Below are 21,567 nucleotides of genomic sequence, written 5' to 3' on the forward strand. Positions count from 1 at the left end.
ATTTTAATGTGAGTGTAATAGGACAGAGGTTAAGCACATGAAGTTTGCTTTTGGAAAGATCCGGGTTCAAGTCCTAACTCTATCACTCACAGGTGTTGAGACCATGGGCAGCTAAGTGACCTCTTTAAGCCTCAGTTCACACATTTAAGAAAAGGGTCAGTAATAGCATCCATCTCAGGATTGTTGTGAAGATAAAGTGCGGTACTTCCCTCCTAACTGCTCAGCAAGTGCTTGTAATAATAACAACGACAGCAAACTCCGTGAACTCTGAGTTCATGATTCTCCTGCTGCTGGCTATCTAGCTGGTTTCTAAAGCCTACGTTCTCCTCCCACTCACCCCTTCTCCGGGAAGTTCTGGAATTCGCAGAGAGGATTATAGAGGCAGCACCCTGGCTGGAGACCCTGCAGATCAGGAGCAGATCAGCTGCTGGACGGGGAGCTGGGGGTGTGAGCTTCCAGAGACTCACAAGCACCGGCTCTCCCGCCTCCTCCACAAAGCTCGCGAAGCTGAAGATGAAGCCTCCTCTCGTGGGAGGGGCCCCAAGCTTCCAGCCTCAAGCGGTGCCTGGACACGGGGACTCCTCCTTAGATTCTCAGCCAGCTCCCATTCTGACCTTCTTTATCCTCCAAATTCAATTTCTCAGAAAGTTGAGCATCTTTTTCCCCATTTGGATCCTGCCTGGAGTTATCACAAGCTGGGCCCTGACGAAGAAAACAAGGCCCTGGGGCACCTGGGTGGCTCAGTCGGTTAAGCGTCTGCCTTCGGCTCAGGTCATGATCCTGGGGTCCTGGGATCGAGCCCCACACTGGGCTCCCTGCTTAGCGGGGAGTCTACTTCTCCCTCTGCCCCTCCTCCTGTTTGTGCTCTCTGTCACTCTCTTTCAAATAAATAAAAATAAAATCTTAAAAAAAGAAAGAAAGGCCCCAAAAGTGAGGCAGATTCTTGTAAGTCACACAGCTAGTCATTAATCAAGCTTCAATTAGAAGCTTATTATGGGCTGAACTGTGTCCCTCTTGCCCCCGTTCATATGTTGAAACTTTACCCCCCAGTATCTCATGAGGTGGCTGTATTTGGAGGTGGGGCCTTTAGAAAGACAGCTAAGGTAAAATGTGGTCATGTGGGGGGGCCCTAATCCAATAAAACTGTTGTCCTAAGAAGAAGCGATTAGAGCCCACAAACGCTGGGACCACCCAGTGAGGCCCCAAGGAGAAGGCAGCTATCTGTCAGCCAAATAAGGGCCTCAGAAGACACCACACAGGCCAGCATCCCGATCTTGGAATTCTAGCCTCAAGAACAGTGAAAAAATACATTTCTGTTGTTTAAACCACTCAATCCGTGGTATTTGTTATAAGAGTCCTAGCAAACTAAGGGAGCACTTAAACACAAAACTCATAACAGTTAATAAGGTTACAAAGTCATTTCATGTTTTTTGATTCTTCTGATTTTTACAGTGACCTTGTGAGGTAGAAGTAATATTTTTATTCCCGCGGGGCTGGAGGGACTCAACAAGATGTCGAGCTGCTGTATGCAAAACGCTTGGCCCAGCGCCTGGCAAGAGGGGGTAACTGCTGTTGTTCTGTCAAGTACTCACACCTGCCAGGGATTCTGAGGGGAAGGCTATGAAGAGCGGGTAGGAGCCACAGGGGAGACGGGTTTCAAACTCCATCTGAGGGGGATCTGTGCAAGGGAGGAAGGGCCATCTCCAAAAGGCCAGCTCCCATCCCAGGACACAGGAGAGCTGATGTAGGATGGCCACTGGGCAGCGGTCCCCACTGTGGCGGCCAGAGCAGTTTCAGTAGCAGGACCTGGGAACTTGGAGATGCAAATTCTGGTGCTTTAGCCCAAAGTGAATCAGAAACTGGGGGTGAGGCTCAGAAATCTGTTTTTTTACAAGCCCTCCAGGTGATTCGGATGCGTGAAAGTTTGAGAAGCAGCATGGCTAGCAGGGACTTCGGAAATAGGCAGACTGGAAAGCACAAGATGACCTTTAACAGCCCTTCAAAGCCAGAGACACAGAAATTCTTCTCCCCTTGTCTTCAGATAATTGTCAGCTGAAACAGCTGGGGTTGACTTGTGTCCTGTGGTATCAGCTGACTCCCCATCCACAAAGTTGGGAGAGAGAAAGCCAGGCTCCCATTGCAACTATTGTCCCCCCAGAATATGCCATAGATGCCACATCAGCTCTGGAAGGGGACTTGGGAATTTAGCACCTGAGCAAATCTGACCTGGAGAGGGCAAGGGTCGTCCAAGGTCACATGTCAGAGTGAGGCAGGCCAGGCCTTCCAGGCTTACTCCTCAGAACTGTGTGCTGACGCATGGCACCCTGGAGGGATGTGTTCATCCAGCAAAACCACCGGGGGCAACTGCCATTTTCATCCCACTTCTCCCCAGCTCAGCTGGCACATGGATGCTTTTTGATTCCAGGCAGATCATTTTGACAGAACGTTTCAAAGTCAAGGCGGGGGTGGGGCGGGGGAGAAAAGGACAAAGCTGTTGCTCCAGGCATAAGCAAAGCCTCTGACCTTTGTGCCTGTCCATGCAGTTTCTGTCCACACTGGCGGATTGTCTTGTCTTGGAAATGCCTGTACCGAGGGCATTACAAGTGATTCACGCTCTGGTTGCCCCAATACCCAGAGTCATGCAGGAGAGACCCTTGTCAGACTTCGTTTCATCAGTGCTGGCAGGAAGTATGTTTGAAGGATGGGTGCTATTCTGCCCTACACAGTTTTCTGAACTTACGGGAAAGACCATGCTGTGGAGGGTCTGTAGGGAGGAGCTTTCCTTTTAGCTGGTGCAGTAGAGCCCATCACTAGGAGTCAAGGACACAAGTAACCCCAGAAGCAGGACATAGGACAACACAGAGAATATGATCCTAGCAGAGAGATAGCAGCTGCGATGTTTGGGCTTGGCCACTTGCTATTCCATAATCTTGTGGGTGGGGCCCCAAATTGAGATTTCTTTTTTTTTTTTTTTTTTAAAGATTTTATTTATTCATTCGACAGAGATAGAGACAGCCAGCGAGAGAGGGAACACAAGCAGGGGGAGTGGGAGAGGAAGAAGCAGGCTCATAGCGGAAGAGCCTGATGTGGGGCTCGATCCCATAATGCCGGGATCACGCCCTGAGCCGAAGGCAGACGCTTAACCGCTGTGCCACCCAGGCGCCCCCCAAATTGAGATTTCTAATAGCAATATTGATCCTGGTGGTCCAGGGACCACACTTCGAGAACCACAGGCAATAGTAACCTGCCTTGACTTCCTCACGGAGTTCTAGCAATGGCTCCTTTGGAAGACCTGTTTGCGGGTATAGTTCTGCCCTTCTCCTGCTCTGTACAAGCCCTGGACGATCACTCCTCCTCCCTACCTGTAAGACGGGGGTAACAGCTACTGTTTGTACCTCAGAGCAGTGAAGGTCAGCAAAAGAAACAGTTAAGGAAAATGAGTTCTAAAATTTATAATGACTTTTTAAAGATTTTGTTTGTTTGTTTATTTATTTATTTTATTATAGAGAGTGCAAGTGGGGGGAGGGGCTGAGAGAGGGAGAGACAGAATCCCAAGCAGACTCCATGCTGGGTGCAGAGCCCAATGTGGTGCTCGATCTCAGGACCCTGAGATCACGACCTGAGCCGAAATCAAGTCGGACACTCAACCGATGGAGCCACTCAGGTGCCCTCATGACCATCCATATGTAAAGGGGAGCAAACATTTACTGGGCGGTTCTCTCAGATATCAGGATACTTATATAAATAAACCAGAATTCCTGACCTTAGAGAACCTGGGGTGAATGCGAAAGGCTGATAAATGAACCTCTGATCTAGTGAGTGCAGGAGCAGAGGTCACAGCAAGCTCTAGAAGCATGGAGAAGAGGTGAGACAAGTGGCTCAGGATGGATTTTATCCCCCAGCAAAGGGAAGCCATTGCAGGGTTTGAAGGTGGAAACTGACCTGATCTTGTAGTTGCAGGGGAAGATCATTGCGGGCTGGAGATCCACTGTAGATCCCTGGGTGGGGCAAGTCTAGAGGCAGGAAGGCAGGGAGGCACAGAGGGGGCTGCTGCAGCGACTCAGGAGTGAGATATTGGAGACAGGGGACGCATTTGAGAGATTAAATATGCAGAACAAAGCAAGCAGCAGAATCAAGCTGTTACCCAGATGCCCGGGTCACTGACTAAGATGGGTGCAGTGAAGGTGATGGGCCTGTGCCTCCTGTCCACACGGGCTGCACCACTGCCACGGACAGACACCTCGTCTGGCAATCACAGCCACTCTGACTGCCAGGTCTCTCCAGGTGAGGGACCATCCATCCGCCTGTCCTCCCTGCCCATGCCCTGGTATTACCGAACTCTGCTTTTGCTGCCGCCCCAGCCTGCAGCAGTGTCCTTCCCACCCGTGGAGTCATCTCCAAAATGCACAACAGTAGCAATCAGCAAGTAATCATCTTTCTCCCCCCATACAATGCCTGTGTGTACAGATCATGTTTGCAATTATTGCAAAAATGATAGCATGAAAATTGGGGCTTCTGCCAAAGAAAAGGAGGAAAACCCATCTACATAAAAAGTGGTTCAGACCCAATTTGAAGCTTCCTAAACCAGGGCCTGCTAAGGTTCTCAGCCCCTCTTCCCCACATAGGGTGGGAGGTCACCCTGTCAGCCCCTGCTGGGGTGGGGAAGTGCACAGTGGTGGCCCCGGGAGGCTCTGGGAATTGCCACAACAGCGGAACTGTTCTGCTATCTGCCATAAGCTCTGGGCATTAACCAAGGGCAGCTCTCTGGGCCTTTCACTCACAGCTTAGCTCCCAGCCAGCTGAGAGGAGGTGCTCTCGGAGGTACAAGGTGACTTTAAGAGCATCCCAGGCAGAAAGCCGGTGGACTAGAGGAGGCCCATAATAATAAGCTGTCACGGTTACTTTGTTCCAAGGAGAGCCGTCTGAATCCCACACTGTGCCAAGGGCTTTACAAGCCCATTGTTTTATTTAATCTGGCCGCACAACTGTCCTGAAAGGTGGCTGTTATTATTAATTCCATTTTACAGAGGAAAAAAAAATGGAGGCAGAAGTTAATTATGATCTCATGCTAGTAAACAGCAACACTGGGATTCTAGCCTAGGTTGCTTGATTCGAAAGCCCACGATTGAGCTATAATCAAAAAAGTAATAGTAAGGATCGGGGAGGATGTGGTGAAATTGGAACTCTGCTCCACACTGCCAGTGGGAACCTAAAACACCATAGGCATTTGCAAAACAGTCTGGCCATTTCCTCAAATGGTTAAACTTAGAGACGCTATGTGTAATTTCTCACCTAGATGTCTGCCCAAGGGGAATGAGAACATATATCCACACAGAAATTTGTACATCGATGTTCACAGCAGCAACATTCCCAGTAGCAACAAAAGCAAAACCAACACAAACGTCAATCAACGGATGAATCGAGAAATAAAATGTGGTCTATCCATACAGTGGAATATGGTTCGGCATAAAAAGAAATGAAGTCCTGATCCATGCTGCAACATGGGCGAACTTTAGAAACATTATGCTAAGTGAACAAAGTCAGTTCCAAAAGAGCATAAATTGAAAATTTTCTTTTACATGAAATGTCCAGAAGAGGAAAATCCAGACAGACAAAGCAGATTAGTGGTTGCCTAGGGCTGGGGATTAGTGAGAGACCTGGAGTGACTGTAAGGGGTATGGGTATTTTGGGGGGAAAGATGAAAATGCTCCCAAACTGACTGTGGTGATAGTTGCACAACTCTGTGAATGTCCTAATTAAAAATCATTTAAATGGGTGCATTATATGATACATCTCAACAAATGTTATTTTTTTTAAAAGCCCATGATTGTATATTTGAAAAAAGGAAGAAAAAGAAAACAACTATGATTCTCCCAAGTGAAGTCATTGAGAATTATTCTTTTTTTTTTTTCCATTCATTACACAGATCTGGAGCCCCTATTATGTGCTAGGTACCTATCTCCAGGAGCCTGTGACTAGGAGCTTCTAGTCTGGTGGAAGAGAGAGGATGTGGGCACAGAAAATCATGATTCATGGGAGAAGATGCCAAGGGAATTTAAACAGGAGGATACTATTTCACACCCACTGGGTTGGCAAAAATTTTAAAGTCTGACATTACCACGTTGGCGAAGATGCGGAGCCCCAGATATTCTCACCTACTGCTTGAGGGAGAATAAATAGGTATAATTTAGAAAGAAGTTTGGCAGTGTTTTCTAGAACTAAGGATGTGCATGCCCTGTGACCCAGACATTCCATATGCCTCTTGGGTATAACTTGGATAAATTCTTGCACAGGGCACAAGGGAACTTGGGCAAGAAGGTCTACACCAGCGTAGTTTATCCCAGAAGGCTGGAAATAGCCAATCCATCAAAAAAAGAAAGAGTAAATAAACTCTGCTAGAGTCTTACAATGGATTACACTCAGTGGGTAAATTCCAAAAGATACAACGTATACGAAGTTTAAAAACATACCAAAGGACACTATCCATTACTTCTGTATACACATTCATGTAGTAAAAATATAAAAACATGGGAATGATCAATACCAAAGTCTGGATAGTGGCAGCATCTCAGGAAGGAGAGGAATAAGATGGGGGAGGGTGGGCACTGGGATATTCAATTGTATCTATAATGTTTCTTTTTAGAAGTCACTTGTAACATCTTTTTTTCCTCTTAGTTAAAGTTTCATCCCTTATGCACTTTGACCAGTTCCCATGACAATAATGTTTTGAAACGTCATAATATGCTATCACGAGGATCTTGATACTGATACCATCCATCAATAGGATTCAGATTTCCCCAGTTTTATACGTATTCATGTACGCGTGTGTACAGTTCTACACAATTTCATCGCTGGTAGAGGTGGTGCTTCCACCATCGCTGTGGGGACACTGAGAGCACTCCTTCACGGCAAGGGTCTCTTGTCTTCCCCTTTGCATCCCCACCCACTCCCCTCGGACTCTGAGCCTTGTCCCTAAACCCTGTCAACCACTAACCTTGACCTCCATGTTAACATTTCTATCATTCTGAAACTGTTGTGTCGGTGGACCCATACAATATGTACTCTTTTGGCTCCCCCCGCCCCACCCCAATTCCCAAGATGTAGTAGGTGTCACAGATCATTCCTTTTTATCGCTGAAGAGTGTCCCACAGCGTGGGTTACCACAGATGGTTTCACTTCGTGAAGGACACCTGGACAAGTCGCAGTTTGGGCCTATTACCATACTCTCATGTTTTAGCTCTTCAATTGGGTGGTGGGTATCTGGGTTTTCACTGTACTACTTGCCTTACTTTTTGATGCAAAGAATATTTCATAATTGAAGGAAGGTAGAAAAAGATAGCACTGATGTTGGCCAGCCTTGTGCAGCCCAGAGTGCAGAGCCCAGGGTGACACCTGAGACCAAGGTCGTGGGCCTCCCGCAGGTCAGGCGCCCCCAGGAAGCGGGACCTGGGCACCTACTGGCTTCGGGGTTCTAAGCCTCTTGTGACTGCAAGGACACCTGTCCAGGTCCTTCAGACTGTGGGGCCAGTTTCTAGGGGAATCACCCATTAGGCTACAGAGCCCTTTCCCCAACCTGGGCGTGGGTGGGGAGCTGCTCCTAATTAGGGAAATCGCGAAGAAAAGGAGGTGCTCAAGGCAGACAGAATGAAATCTGGCCTCTCCTGAAGGCCTTTGAGAAGAAGCCAGAAGTGCAGCCAAGTGGCCGCCTGAACAGCACTGGAAATAGAGTATTTTCTGTTGGAAGGCAACAGGGAACATTCTTCTTACTTGAGATTCAAGCTGTGGGGTGGTGGTGCCAGGGGATGGATAAGGAGGTCCTGATACTATCTGCTGCTGCCCGCTGCAGGCGAGACGGGTGCGGCCCCGGCCTCGGTGTGCCTCCTACCCCTCTACTCAAGTAGCTTTAACCTTTTCTGTCTAAATCCTTGCAAGCACCAATTATGAATTTCTTAGGCAGAGCATGGGACAGTGTCAGAGTCACGCTACACACATCCACTGCGGACGGCCTGGCCCTCAGACACCCTACCTGCAAGAAACACCCAGCGGAAACACCCAGAAATGCCCTCATATGCCCGGAGAACTACAATGTGGGTGGAGAAGCCAGCATGGGCTCCGAGGCCCCCTGCTGTGGGAGAGAGGCCAGGGCAAGGCATGGGTCTAGGGCAGGTGGGCCTGCGGCAGGTGGGCCTGGGAGAGCTTTCTGTGCTATCTCACTTGATCCTAACAACGACAACACATTATCATCATGTCAATTTTACACACAAGGTTACAGAAGCACTGGGTGGTGAAGAAAGTTGCTCCGGGGATATGCTTTGGGAAGGAGGAGAGTTAGGATTTGAACCCAGAGACCAAGCTCCTTTGCTGTTTATGATAAAATTTTCTGAGAAAAGGAGTCATACAGGACCTTCTATGATACAATGAGGGGTTTGGGCTTCCTCTGGAGGGTAAGGCGGAGCCACAGAAAATCATTGAGTAGGGAGGGTTCCCAGCAGACCTCTGATTTAGGGATGCTATCTTGGGGCCACCCTGGGCTCCCTCCTCACCATCTCTGAAGGCCCAGCTCCTTGCTTTTATTGCTTTTCTTCTGAGCCTCTTCCTTCTTTTACTGGGCATGGCGGGACCAGAGCCCACTCCACAGCCGCCAAGGCAAGACACAAGTGCAATAAAGCCTCACGGCGGGTCCTCCAGATCTGGATGCTGTCCTGCTCGAGGCTCCTCAGATTTTACTCGCTGCTCTGAGCACAGCGGCTGCCCAGGGTCTCCCCTCTCTGAGACATGCCCACACAAGGCAGGGGAGAACACAGCTGTTGCAGTCAGTGGGGTCCAGGTTCTAGCCCTGGCTCTGCCCCTTGCCCCCTGTGTGAGCTGCAGAACGCTCCCTTCCTGCTTGGGCCTGGGCTGGGAGGAGCTGGGCATGCAGACGGCAAAGGCCCCTCAGCCCCGCACTTCCTCCTGGAGCACACCCTCACCTCCCTGGCTGAGATGGCAACAACCCCCACCCCTGCAGTGGGTTGCTATGAAGATCAACAAGAGAACGTGCGAGAAAATACTGGCCGACCACAACCTGCTTTACAAAGCGGGAGATTATTATCTTCTAACCTAGTTTGTCCCCCGTGCCCCTGGACTCCCCGTCTTGTGTGTGCCTGTTTCCCCTGGTGGTGGGTGGTGAGGAGGGTAAGGCCTGCAGTCTGAGGCCACAGGGGGGTGAGGGAGCTGCAGGGAGGTGAGGGGGCCATGCATTTCTCCAGGCCACATTTGGATATACTCGGCCCAGCCCTGACGTACTCCAAGTAGAGAAACCGAACCCACTGCAGAGGACAGGCCTTGCAGGGAAACCGAGCTGGTGTTGGGAAGAAGGTCCCTCCGCCCGGTACAATGGGGAGCGGCAGTGCTCCTGAGTTTTTAGGCTCGGGTGCTGCCGGCTGCATGTCACTGACATGGAGGGGGCTTGTCACCAGTCAGCCTGACCTGGACAGGCCCAGGGGGACATCGGAGCAGCAGTGGTGCTGGAAGTGGGATGGGAGGGGAGGAGGGAGACAGTGGGCCCACTGCTGCACCCAAGGGCTCTTCCGTCTCTCCCTTGCGCCCAGCACCAGGGCTCAGAACTGACCCGGTGGCCAGCCTTGCCCACCGGGAGATATAGTAAGGGCAACGGATAGAAGGCCTGTGTTGGGAGCCAGGCCTTCCTCTGGCTCTGTGCTTTAGTCATCTGGGAAAACCTTGTAAGTTCTCTTAGCCTCGGCTTCCGTATCTATAAAACGGGGACGATTCTGACGAAGGAACATAATAGTTGAGCTGCCGTAAGGGTCAAGTGAGATAATGCAGTGAAAATCACATTACGAAATAATGATGCTAGTTATAATTATGGGGGGGGGGAGAAAGCGAATCATCCAACACATGTGTGATGGGGGCTGTTATGTGCCAGGCGTTATTCAGGGAATTCTCGTCTATGCAGGCCTTCTGGGGGCACCAGTGAGGATGGCGACAGAGGGAAGCGTGGAGCCGCAGGGTGACGAAGAAGGACCATCCAACCCTCCCTCCCCCACTGTCCCTGCTATCCCCTCCCCCCATGTTACTCCCTTCTACTCACACCCCACCTGGCTGGTCCTGGGTCAATAGCTTCTTCCCTAAAGGGGGGCCCAGAGGCCTGAGACACCAGGAGACCAGGTTGAGGTGCCCAAATTAACTTACGGCCCACAGGAAAACCCCAAACTCTCCCCTTAAAATACAATCACTAACAAGCTTTAACTCCACCTGGATGTCTCAGCTTCCCTCAGGTTAATCGCTCTGTACAGGCTGAATATTAATTGCATCTCTGAAGGAAGCACCAGAAAAATGTCTTTGATAACTCACAGGGATCACCCCATCCCTGTCTCAGATAAATCCGAGAACTTCTGGGACACTGCACATTCACACGGTCCCAGAGAAGGGGATTCTCCTACACGGCTCCTCCAGGCCGACAGCAGGGACCGCTCCTTCACCAAGTCTCATCACGCCTGGGCCCTCTCCTGAACGTGTGCTGGGCTGGATGGGGGCAGGGAACTCACCTCTAGTAGCACTCACTGAGTATCTACTAAGTCCAGGAGACTGACATGTATCATTTCATCTAAACCTCAGAACAACCTTGTGAGGGGAGGTGTTATTATCCCATTTTACAGGTAAGGAAACTGAGGTTCAGGGAAATTAATTAATTGTGTCCAAGGTTATACCGGTTGTTAACTGAGGGAGCCAGCTTTGAATGTAGGCGTATCTGGCTGTCATGCTACCTGCTTTTACAGTTACATGAGTGGCTTTCGGCCTTTCTTTTCATTCCTCCCACCACCCAAAAGGCTTTATAGATATTTGTTTTTCCAACTCCCTTCCCTTTCCTATAAATGTTAATATTGCAGATCTACGATCTAGCTGTTTATGTACTCTGGTCCATTGGAGGATCACAAACCCTTGTAATAAAGATTTCTTTCACTCCCAACCCTCCACGAACCAATTTCACCCCCCTGTGAATGATAGTGCCCCTGTTGAGAATGTATGAATTATATCTGTGGTTCTCAGAGTGTTGTCCCCAGAGTGGAAGAGGGCAAGGCTTACCCACAGGCAAAGAGCAGGAAAGGAAAATTAGCTGGACCATTTCTTCTCAAGGGGAGCATTCATGTTTTCTTTTGAGGGTCATGGCCTTTCTGTTTCTAGATTTGCTATCTGTTCCTCATCCTTTAGACTCACTTGCCACTTCCTATGGGAAGCCTGCCCAGACATCCTTACCTGAGTTTGGGTTAAGCCCCTTTCCACCTCCAGTTTCTAGCTGCCAAAGCAATGGTCAGACTCTATGGTTACTGTCCATGTAAATCTCCTTGTATACAAGAGGAAGGACTGTGGCTTATCCATCTCTGTATCCCAGAGACTAACACGGCCACAGCATGTGGTAGGTGCTCAGTGAATGTCTGTGGAATGAATGAACTCATGGGCAAATGAATCTAAAATTGCTTGTGCTGCCTCTGCTGCACTGGGTTAACATGTTAGCAAAGACCACATCAGGGATGGCTGGATCAAGCAACAGCATGCAGCCATGCCTTCAGATGTGGTACCCTCTGGGCACCTTTCATGAAACCAGAGCTTTCATTGGGGAACATCTATGTTCCTGATCAAGGTCCCTGTGGGGACTGAGATGAGCACAGGATGAGATCTCAGAGAGAAGGTGATGTTATAAGAGATGGGCTTGGCCTATGGTATGCAAACCTCCCCCCAGCTCTCCAGGCACACTTTGTGGACCTTGGAGAAAAAAATATGATAAACTGTCAACCGGTAAGAATCAGGAAAGCCCCTAACTGATGAAGTCCATGCTCACACAAAGGAAGGACAGGGGTGGCCACTTCACACTTCTATTTCCAGCAGTAGGACTGACAACTCACCCTAACACAGTGTATGGGAAAATGCCAGATTAAACAAACACATTTATTCTTACATGTAGAGATAAGCAGACAAGACACACAAGGAAACCCTCAGAGGTCAAACGAACCAAGAGGTAGCATGAATTCACAGAGCTTCCCAAACACTGAGTGGGTGACCGGCCGGGGACATCTGCCACATCTTAGTGATCTGGGGCCTTTGGTCTTAAAGAGCCAAGGAAGGAAGCAAACGCACAGTCCTTCAGAAGGTGGAAGGGAAACTGAGACTCTTACTAGGGCTAAGACTCAGAAAGGGGACAGTTAACCCTTGGGGAAAGGGTGAATCAGAAAGCACAAAATCCCACCCTGCAGGAGGCAGTAAGGAGACTGGACCCTAGGCCTGGGCAGAGGGGAAGGAAAAATTTTAAAAGGCTGAGAATTTCCAATCACAAAATGGCCCTCAGGTGGGTCTGGAACTTGACTATGTATTACTTTGTGGCCAGAAGAAAACAAAACAAACAAAAAAATTCAAGCTGAATGTTTAAAGTGACCCCAAGTTTGTGGTTCCTGCAGGTACCTTGCAGAAGCACATGCACACCCTCTCTGGAGCAATGAATTTTCAACTCAGGCCTCAAAGGAATCCCACAAAGTTTTAGCAATCATAAATCTACAATTTAAAAAATCACAGAGCACGTGAGGGAAAAGCCACCACGAGCAAGAGAGAGAAGAAAAAATGAACAAATCAACCAGACCTAGGAATGCTACAGGTACTAAAATGATCAGATGCAGAAAATGAGATAAACGTGTACAATATTTAAAGAAATATGTCAAAGCAGTGAAAGTATAAACAAAGAACAGACTATGAAAGAAGATAAAGCAGACTGAAAGATAACAACTGAAACTTCTAGAAATGGGAAGGCTGATTATGGGCTCCTCCAGACTGTTGTTCTAAATCTGGCTTACGCTTACATCGAAAACCGGGGATGTACTGTATGGTGACTAACATAATATAATAAAAAATCATTATAAAAAAAAAATCTGGCTTACGGTTTTGGAATAAACTTGGGTGTTTATTGGGAATCAGAAAACTAAAATGCTGTGTGACTTAGGCCAGTCACTGCCTATCTCTGGGCCTCAGCTTCCTCATCTGCAAGTGAAAGGGTGGAACCAGATGACCTCATGAGTCCATCTCTATAAACTAATGTAGGCTACAACAGGTCACAGTCATGGGGCACCTGTTTTTTGTGTTACCCTTGACTATCAGCATTTTACAGGATTTTTATCCTTGCAACTGCCCACTGAGGTATGGGCTCTTATTATACCCAATTCACATATTAGGAAACTGAGGCAGAGAGTAACTGGCCCAGAGTCCAGAGCTGGTAGGCCATGCTTGGTCTCCACCTGTCTGATTCTGGATTCTATGCTCTGGACTCTTAACATCTGGGATCCAGGACTCGGATTCTCTGACCTATGGGAAGTCTCCCACGGCAAGGGGCAGCTCAGTGGCCCGCAGAGGCTGTCAACAGTGACTGGAACAGCCATTCCAGCGGGGACATAAGAATACCGTGAAGTTAATTATCAATAAGCAAACATGAACAAGACCCGTGCTTATTTTAGACAAGAGCTATTTATGATAGAGCAGCAAACAGTGACAGATGGCTGTGCCTCACCTTCCGGATACCCTTTGGAAAAGTTTTCATTCCGAAAGCACTTCTCTGTACCTTGGGTCCCTCAGGTCTAAAATGGGGTGATAATAGTGCCTAGCATCCCTGGGTTGTCACAAAAGGCTGAAATGAGCTAATACAAGTCCGGAGGGGAGCGAGCGTGCTTCCGATGGTAGCTCTCGCTGCTGTGGTTCCCGTTACTGTTTTCAACCCAGTGGGGAGAAGTCGGGTCCTGCAGCAGATGACCTTGATGCAGTTCCAGGCTCCCCCACTTCCCACCTGCGTGATTGAAAGTCCCTGACCCTCTGTGAGGCTCCACGGCCCCATCTGTGAATCAGAAATAACAATGCTTACCTCACCGGTAGTTGGGAGGGGGAAATGGACCGTGAAATGCCTAGCTCAGTGGCTGACATGTAATAGGTATTCAACAAATGTCTGTTCTCACCCCTGGAGTGTTTTCTGCACACTCGGCTTTTCTACCATGGTTAGAATCCAAAGAGGCAAACGATTCTGTGCTCATAGATGTTGACTTGCTGTTCTTTTCCACCAAGGGAACTTTCACAAAAGTGGTGGGGGGAGAAGAGGTCTAAAGACATCCGCTTCCCCACAGGGAAGTCAAGGCAGTGCAGTGATGGCGGTCCACAGCCTTGGAGAAGGGCCTCCGGGCCACGATCCGCTGCTCTGGCTGAACTGGCCACTGAGATGTGCAGCCGAAGACGCGGCTGTTACCAAGAGGAAGTGAGCCCTACCATGAGGAGGATTTGGTCATTGAAGCCACCGAGGATAATGACACTGACCTTCCCACGTGGAAATAAACGAGGCATTCGGCTTGTCTGTGGCTCTGTGGTCATTCTGCATACCCTGGACCGCAAAGCAGCAGTACCCCCCGAGGATGGGGACAGGTAAACAAGGATATTAAAGGCGTGTCAGAAGGACAGCCACATCTGGAGCAGTGGTGTGTCACTCTGTGAACCCCAAGCTCGGCAGGCCTCAGGGAAGAGCAGAATTCCACACCCGGCTTCCCAAAGAAGCATCGAAGGCTGGGACCAGAAGTGCTTGCCTAGAGGGATTCTGTTTTTGAGCCCACAGGGCACTCTTGGGTTTCGAGCTGTATCTGTGACACCTTTTGGATTTCGTAAGTCACCGGCTCCTCCGATCTCATCCTCCCTAAGCTCAAGTGGCCCAGGGACTCTGACGAAGCTGACACTTGGTGCTGAAAGGTGGTGGTGGCTTGGTGGAGGGCTGGCCATTCCAGGTGCTCCAAGTCAAAGTTGAAGGTGCAGACTCAGGCAGAGAAGAGGAACCAGGGAGGACAGACAGTCTGGGGAGCACAAGCCTGACCCCAGTGCAAGGGTTTCGGTGGCCGCTGAGCCCCACGAACCACCCTGCTGGAACCAGACTCCGCATTTTCTCCACACGGGGAGGACAGTGTGATGTTCCTAAACAGACCCGGCTTCAAACCCCAGCTCCCCCACGACCTAGCCACCCATGTCCCTGAGCAAGATCCTTTTCTGTGTCTCGGTCTGGGCACTGGAAAATGGGCCACTCCTATTTCATTGACCCCAAACAGAAAGGTTTTCATCATGAGGGTGAAAACACGCAGTGTGTCTAGCGTAGAGACTACCCCACAGTAAGAGTTCACGACGGTTCCTTCACCCTTGCTTCCCTGACATAATTGGTCCACTCAGCCTCACCAGCCTGGTTTGCCGCACGGAGCGTTTGTTGACGAGCTAGGGTGTGCCGCATAGGATTATTTCTCCAACCTGATCCAGAGAAGAGCGACATATCTGCTCCCAGCCCTGTGACCTCCCAGGTTCCCATTACCAACCAGGAGGGACAGTTCCGGGCAGGGCCTGACCATGCGGTAACCCCTGAGTATCTCCGCTGGGTTAATATCTCCACTGCAGTCATGCCTTCTATGGAAAGTAAGCAATACAAAAGCGGGGATTCCGGACTGTCGGCTGTGTGCCGGGAAGCTGCCACAGTAGACTCGAAAAGGAACAAAAAAGAGGCATAACCGGTGTTCTTGTTCAACTTTCCAAGGGCGAACCGTTGTATTTGGAAAGCAGTGGTAGAAACGCATTTCTAAATAGCAGTAAACACCCGAGGTCAGACACATGATGCCAGGCCCACGTGGTGTGGTGGTAAAAGCAATCACGAGCTTTAGAAGCAGACTGACTTGTGTCTGAATCCCAGTTCTGCCGCTTAGGGCTCCTTAGGGAGGGGTGGGAGAAGGGTGCCTCAGTTTGTTCATCTGTAAAATGGGGAAGAGGCCCCTAACTGCTCTGACGATTACATAAACATGAGGCACGCCTGGCACAGAGTGCTCGATTAGCTGTTAGTTTCATTCCTCCTTCTTCTTCCTCATTTCCCATTCTCTTCTAGATTGCTGGCATTACTTTATTCACTAGTGAATTAGAATTAGTAGCCGATGACTTTTATCTTCGCTTTGGTGACTGCTGTTCTCTGTACATATAAATTTGTACACCATCAAGCAGATGCCTGTGAAAAACTTTCCAGTGGCTTCTCGCTTCTTAAACAAGAAGAACAAAAGGCCCCAGCTCCTCTCCCTACCTCACCAGTAGGTCTCAACCTCCCAGCTGCTCCCCTGCTGTAATGCTCACCCTGGTGGCCCCATCAGGGTGCTGGGTGTGGAGGAGGGCTTAGCCCAGCCGTGAGGATGTTAGGGATGGTAAGAAAGGCTTTCCAGAGGCAGGTGTGTCCAAAGTTAACCTTAAAGCACAAGGAGGATTTTGCCAATAGACCAAGATGGAGAAGGCGCTCTGGGCCAAGAGAATATCATGTGCAAAAGGCCTGAGGCCGGAGGCCTCCCCAGGGCAGCCAGGCTTCAGTCCAGGTGGATTCTTGTTGCCTCTCCCCTCAGACTGTCCTCACTTCTCTTTCTGTTTTTATTAGGCTGACGGATGACCTCTTCTACACTCTGCTGGACTCTGGCAAGGACCTTACTTCTCGTGCCCAGCTTTCAAAGTGTAGCTTAGGGATCCTTGTAGGTCCCTGAGACCCTTCCGGGAAGTCGGTGAGGTCAAGACTACTTAAAATATTGCCCTTTTCATCCTTGTTCTCTTATCAGTATACAGGGGAGTTTTCCAGATTGAATGCAGAAACAGATATATCTTCCGTTAAGCCAAATATTAAAGAGATTTGCCAAAATGTAAAACAATGCCACTCTATACAATTTTTGCTTATTTTTTGTGGAAAAGTCATTTTCATAAAAATGTGTTACTTATGTTAACGTAAGGCTTTATTATTATTACTTTAAATAAACTATAAATAATGATTTTAATGTTTTTTTTTCAGTGCTAATTACTAGTTTGACAAATTTTGATAGAGATAATCCACATAAAAACCCTTTGGGGTCTTTAATAATTTGGAAGAGTCAAATAGGGTCTTGAAACCAGAGAGTTTGAGAACTGCTGCTGTAGGTCTTACCGTGAAGAGGGCCAGGGCATAACTGGCCCTGGGAAGCCTTCTCAGATGGCAATTTCTGTCCATTACTGGGAAAAGAGCCCACAGGCAGTCTGCCCCTGGCTGAACCCTTCTGTCTTGCCTGCCTCTCTCTGTCCCTCCCTTTCCTTCCTCTCCCTGTGAAAACCCTAGTGGCAGACCAGGCCTCTCACTAGCAGCCCCTCTTCCCCAAGCTTGGGGAGCTGTGTTCAGGAGACTTCGCTGTTAGGAAGGCAGGGCCCACACAAGTAACTCAATGGCTCTGATTGGCATTTCCCTGATGACTAAAAATGTGGAACATCTTTTGATGTGCTTATTGGCCATTTCTGTTGTTTCCTTTGGAGAAATGCCTATTCAAACTCTTTGCCCATTTTTGAATTAGGCCCTTTGTCTTTTTATCGCTGAGTTTAAGAGTTTTTTATATATTCTGCATACAAATCCCTTGTGAGATCTATGGCTGCAAATATTTTCTCCCATTCCAGGCTCATCTTCACTTCCCATATGGTGTTCTCTGCAGCACAAAAATTTTTAATTTTGATGATGTCCAATTTATGTATTTTTTCCCTCCTTTTTGTGTGTGACTAACCACTGCCTGCCTAATCTGAGGTCATGAGCATTTATGCTTATGCTTTCTTCCAAGGTTTATAGCTTGAGCTATGAAGTAGTGTGAGGAAAGGTCCAACTTCATGCTTTTGCATGTGGATTGCCATCATCCCAGCACCATTTCCTGAAGAGACGACCAGTGTCTCAGAGACTCAGTCGTCTCATCTGGAAAATGGGCTTTTCAAAGACCATCTTGCAGGGCACTGTGAACATTCAATGAAACAGAGAAAAAATGCCCTGTGAGCGTCCCTGGCACACAGCAGACAATGCCTATAACTGAAGGATCACACAGCAGTTGTGAAATGCTCTGAAACACTGGTCATCACCACTACCATTTGACCAGAACTCTTCCATCCCTAAAGGTCATCAGCAACCAGCACCTCACCTGTAACCCTTTTCCCAGAACCCCCTCTCTGAGAGGCCCTGGAAATATTTTTCTTCTCCCCTTCCCATTTTTTTTTAAAGATTTTATTTATTTATTTGAGAGACAGCGAAAGCAAGAGAGATCACAGAGAGAGAGAGAGAGAGAGAGAGAGAGAGAGAGAGGCAAACTCACTGTAGAGCAGAGAGCCCAATATGGGACTTGATCCCAGGACCCCAGGACCCCACAACTTGAGCCAAAGGCAGATGCTTAACTGACTGAACTACCCAGGTGCCCCCTCGCCTTCCCTTTTTTCTCTCTTACCTTTTACCTTAATTTTGCATTAAATGCTCTTGGTCTTAATTAATTAATGAAGTTAAGATTGTTAACCCACTCAAATCTTTTTTGGCAAGTTGGTGGAAAGGCTGGAATGAACAAATGAGTCAATCAATTAAAAGACTCCTAATTTAAAGTCAGAAAAGTGAAGCCCCTGGAGCTAAAGGGATCATGCAGGCCACCCCACACACAGGTGTCAGAGGTGGGCATGGGACACTAACTCCAGGGCTCCGCACTCCCGCACTGCACTCCCCCTCCCACCCTGGTGAGATCCTTTTAAATCAGTCTCCCTCCTCCTCAGTGTTTGCAACACCTCCCAATTTAGTTTTCTCTCTGCATTTCATTAGTGTCCCATTTGCCTCATCTTCCTGATCTCTGAGGCAGGCGTTAAGCAGGAGGAGACTGAATTGGCAGCAAGGGCTCCCTGCCTCCTGATTGTGGGTGAGGTGACATGCAGGGGAGGAAAGCAGTGGCCCCTGGACTGCAATTCTGCATGGTGCTCTGGTCCACCTCGCTCAAGCCAGCAAACAGTAGCAGGACTCGAGCTGTCCCCCAGGCATGGGGGGGGGAGCAGCTTGAGGACAAGATGCTGCACTTGCCCTTGACATCCCAGGGCTCATGGGGATGGCAAGATAATGCCCAGGCTGTGTGTTGCTACGGGCACTGGGCCCTCCTGGGCAGGCAGAGTGAGTGAGAAAGAGCAAGAGGTTAGCTGGGGGAGAAGGGCAGTGGGGCCATTCCAGGAAGGGTTTGGAATAGCATATAGAAAAGCACGAGGGTGTAAACAATAGCATGTAAGCAAATATCGATGTGGAACCTGATGTGAAAGTATGTTTCTTCATTCACTCATTCAGTATGTGCTTACCGAGTGCCTGTTCCGGGAGGAAGAACACTGCAGGGAACAGTCCAAAGTAAATCCCTGCCCTCATGGAGCTTCTGTCCCAATGGGGAAGACAGACCACAGCCAAGCTTACAGAGTAAGAGATGATGCCACAGGTGGAGAGAAGTGTCACATGGACACGAGCAGATGGAACAGGGCACAGGAAGGCCTGGACTGGGAGGGTGGCCCCTCGCACGGGGTGGTGAGGACAGGCCTCCTGCCGCTCCCCGAGCAGCAGACACTTGTGTTTGGCACATTTCAGCCTATGCGTGCTCCGCCCACTTGGATGAGATGTGGCGGTCTGTTCCCTGCCGCTGCTCTGCCTGGAGAGCTTTCCCCAAGACCGGAGAAAAGGCATCTATGCCTTATGTCTTGAGGTGGGAGTGTGTTCATGGTTCAAGGCACAGTGAAGAGGCCAACGGCGTGAGTGAGGGGTGCACAGAAGAGATGGGGTCGGACAGGAGACGGGTGGGCTCATTTAGGTCCTAGTGGGTCACCGTGAGGCCTTTGGCTTTTCCTCTGCCAAAGATGGGGGCACACAGCAGGTTTGGAGCAGAGAATTGATCCGATCTGACCGGTGCCAGAGTCCCAGAGAGAAGGGCGGAAGCGGAGCCCCATGAGGAGCCCACTGCGATAATCCAGGCACGAGACCATGGCTTAGACCAGTGTGGGGACAGAGGAGGTGGTCCCACGAGCTGAGGGGGGGAGCGAAGTGATGGACATACATGGTGATGTATATAAGTGATGGACAGTGTACATATAACACAGTGTGCAATGGGAGGGACGAGGGGAGATGAGGCCAGAGAGAGAAAGAACATTCTAGACAGAAGGATGAGCCTGTGCCAGGGCTCAGATTCGACCCCATCCTACCAGACTCAGATCCCACTACCTATATTTCTGCAATGGCTTCCCTCCTCCCTTGAGTTCAACAAGCCGTGCTGTGGGCCCAGCTCTACGGGCGGCACCAGCACGGGATGAGGGACCGACCCAGTGTCTGGCCTCTGCAACGCTCCCTCTCCTGTCGCTGAACACCATGTTCACATATGACACCCAGGAGGATGCTGCGGGAACCAACAGGAGAAAGGCCGGGATGCAGAGTTTAGAGGAGGAAGGGGAGAGCATAGTTCCTGGGTTTCCATGAAGTGGGGGTGGCAAGGTTCAATGTGTTCTTCTGCCATTCACGTTTACAAGCGAGCACGGTTAGGATCGATGAGCTCACCTTTAGTTTAGTTAGCTTACCTCACTGAGTAGGTCTCAGTGTTCTGATCTCACAAATGGGATGGAAAGGACTACCTCGAGGGGCTCCCTGAGTTCAATGAGAGGCGTAAATCAAGTACTTGGCACAATGCCTCAATAAACGTGACCCCATTTTACCCATCCTTCTATACGAAAAGCTAATAGTGTTAACAGCTCTCCTCAGACGGCCGTGTCTGCATGGATGAGCGCTCCTCCTGGTTTGTACTTACACATTCTTCAGGCTGAGAGCAGAAGCGACCTCTGCTTTCGTTCCCTGGGATATCTGCAGAGCCTAGCTTGGTGCCAGCCTTACTTTTCGGAATCAGTATGCCTTTGTTGAATTGCCAAATAAATGACGGAATCAGAGGTTATGTAAGATCTAGGCTTTAGCACTTTCTAGCTGGAAGATCTCAGACAACACAGTTAATTTCTCTGCACCTCGATTTTCTTGCCTCTTAGACAGAAATAATATCTTCTGTGGCAGAGACAGTTACATCCAATAACCTGGTTTTCCCCACATTTCCCAGAGCCCTAGAAGTCAGGCAGGACCATGCCCACAGGCTGTGGGTGACTTCTGGACCAAAGCGTTTATGGGCCAGCTCTCAGTCTTCTGGTTCTCTGCCTCACCAGCAGAGACCAAGGTGGCCAGATGCTCCAGGCGGTATCCCTACAACCCAGCAGTTCTCATCAGCCTGTCCGGCGTCGCTCGGGAGAGCAGAGTCCTCCACCGCCCTCGGCTGGACGCGGAGCAGGAACAAGAAATACGCTTGTGCCGTGTCGAGCCATCTAGATTCTAGAGTTCATTTATTACTGGAGCACAACTGAGCCTAGCGAGACTCACACGTCCACCTTGCAAGAGTGCTTGGAGGATAAGAAAAAGTGCTTGGTTCACAGTAGGTTTTCACTAAAGGCCTCGCGCCCTGGCTCCTGGGTCCTGAGTCCTGGCTCCTGTGCCTCTTCAGCCTTCTTCACCACGACCTAGCCTCCATTAGGATGCTACCTTCTCTAGCGTGAAGCATCCTTCCATTTCCATGACACAACCCAGGTGCTTTGTACCATTTATGTCATAGTTCCTCTACACGGCAGTATGAAGACAAGCCTCGAGAGGGCCGTTCTGGCCGGCTGGACCTGGCCTCCAACCCC

General features: G+C 49.4%; 1 protein-coding gene across 1 annotated transcript in view; it reads right to left on the reverse strand.

Annotated features, from left to right (window-relative positions):
* Positions 1-21,567, reverse strand: part of LOC103678086 (teneurin-4-like) — a 279,793-nt gene that overhangs the window by 175,331 nt on the left and 82,895 nt on the right. The window lies entirely within an intron of this gene.

Source organism: Ursus maritimus, unplaced genomic scaffold, assembly GCF_017311325.1.
Source record: "Ursus maritimus isolate PB19 unplaced genomic scaffold, ASM1731132v1 scaffold_16, whole genome shotgun sequence".
Lineage (NCBI taxonomy): Eukaryota > Metazoa > Chordata > Mammalia > Carnivora > Ursidae > Ursus > Ursus maritimus.